The sequence below is a fragment of the Theropithecus gelada genome, chromosome 18, assembly GCF_003255815.1.
Source record: "Theropithecus gelada isolate Dixy chromosome 18, Tgel_1.0, whole genome shotgun sequence".
NCBI lineage: Eukaryota > Metazoa > Chordata > Mammalia > Primates > Cercopithecidae > Theropithecus > Theropithecus gelada.
Genome location: NC_037686.1, coordinates 59,028,578 through 59,030,844, shown reverse-complemented (window position 1 = coordinate 59,030,844; position 2,267 = coordinate 59,028,578). Strand labels below are relative to the sequence as shown.

The window sequence follows — 2,267 nt, the reverse complement described above, 5'->3', positions numbered from 1 at the left end:
GTAATATTCAGTTAAGACAAGAACAGAGTTGTCACTCGAAAAATAATTTTCTTCAGTTGCCAAGAAAACTTCGCTGGATTTTGGACCCAGAAAAACTTCAGGTCCTCAGAAATATCTCTTCTGTTATTGTCATAGTCTCTTACCTGATAAATACCAAAGCTTTCACATAGGAGACCTGATGAAGTTGTAAATTTTCTGTATCCTTTAGTATTTAGAATTTTTGCATCCTTTAGATATAAATTGATGCAGGTACAGTATTTACCTACCTACAATATTAGAGCACTGAAAATGAAAATCCTCTGTGGTTTCTACTATTCCTTATGTTAAGAATTTTGTGATTTAAGTTTATTATTTCTTTTATTTATGGTTATTCAACCACCTCATCCACAGATACGTAATTCTTGATGGATTCTCAAAGCTTTGCCTTCAGTGGAGAATTTACTACAGGTTACTCTAAGAAATAATATCATTAGTCATCGTGCTATTGCATACCAAGTGTGCAATATTCCAGAATTTGATTCTTAGCTGGTTTGCATTTGCCTTCAGCCCCAATTGGATCAAGGATTCATTTTCTAATTTTAACATATTTATCCGAACCTCTTTAATAATAAAATATCCTGACTAATCAGGTTTCTTGTTTCTAAATAGAAACTCTACTTAATTATAGAAAACATTTATTAGAAGGGGACTGGACCTCACAGGATTTATTGGAACACTAGAAAATTAAGCTAAAGAATTAGAAAGGATAAGGAAATGCTATGTACTAAGATATATGTCCAAAATACCTTATGATTAAGATGAGGTTATCTGTCTATTACCTCTGCTTCTGACCTCAAAAGTGCTGACACCACTTGACACAGTATCATTTCAATAAAAATAGTGTTTAAGTAGCTTTCTGGTTTGAAAGATTTCTATAATATCTCTCATTGTTCCACTTCTTATGGCATTAATAAGCTTAACATAAGAGCAAAAGAAGGGATAATACATTGAAGGGGAAAAGACTAGTTTCATAAATGTTACCCATTGCTTAATTTCATTAAATGATGAAGTTTTATGAAAAAAATTAAGGAAAATATCTTAAAAGCTATTTGAAGTAGAAACACAATCATTTGAATGCAAGTTAGTTAAATACTAAAATCTCCATGTATTCCCTCTTCTATATTTAGGAGGTACTTAGAGGGCTAGCTGATTTGATGTTTAAATACTTCTTAAACCTCTTATCTAACTGCCTTGAGGAAAGTTCTAGTGCTAGTATATTTAATATGGCATGCTTTTCAATATTTCACTAGAATCACCTAAAACTCCAGAGAACTCATATTCTTTATGAGTCTCATAAACGGTGTCATTTTTAAGAGCACAATTTCAAAAGGCACATATGAGAATATAGTGATATGACAAAATCTGTCTAGGATATTCAAACAGACACCTAAATCTCCAAGGGGCTGGGTAGAGGTCAACATTTATACAATATTTATAATGAAGAGCCCAAGAAACATCTTTTCACTATTACATTTCATGTTCATCACTACATTACACACCATGAAGCTGACACTTTTACTGGCTGAGGCATTACCACTTCAAAATCAAATTAGAAATCAAAAGCTTTTCTTCCCCACTTTGGTTTGAAAAAAGAGTACCCTATAAAGACTAACAAATATCAAACAAGTATATTTCAAGTTATGTGCCGCTTTTTTTTTCTTAGAAATTATTCAATATTTATCGCTTCTCGGCCTTTTGGCTAAGATCAAGTGTAGAAATTATTCAATATTCAGTGACATAAATTCCCTGAAAAATTCAGTGATAATTAGCTACTGTTAAACTTATACACACAACTCTTGGACAAATCTTGTTATCGCAAAGCAAAGAAATGTTGTTAGCATAACAATAGTGTTGGTCCATCATCACTCATTGCCTAATGGCAGATTCGGCCATTTTTACTCTTCTAAGTAATGATATATAGAATGAAGGAAGAAATGCAGAACATAGGAGGAACTGCTTTCTTTTTTTTTTTTTTTTTTTTTAAAGTAAAGCCCCCTTAAAGCCAGAAGACCCAATGGCATCTTAGTCAGTCAACTGATTACATCAATGTACATGAACGTTCTTTGTAAGGCTTAGGGTGTAAGTGGCTTGTAGATGTGTTGTGGGATACCTACATCCGTGCATGTGCAAAAGTGCACAGAAAATCATGATGGTGAAGTAGAAACTGCACTTTTTTAGGAGTCAAAAGATGTACATTTAAACTCTAACTTCACTAAGTTTTCATCTTC

At 32.6% G+C, this 2,267-nt stretch overlaps 1 pseudogene; it reads left to right on the top strand.

Annotated features, from left to right (window-relative positions):
• Positions 1-1,718: 1,718 nt before the first annotated feature.
• Positions 1,719-1,837, top strand: LOC112611782 (annotated as a pseudogene).
• The last annotated feature ends 430 nt before the right edge of the window (positions 1,838-2,267 follow it).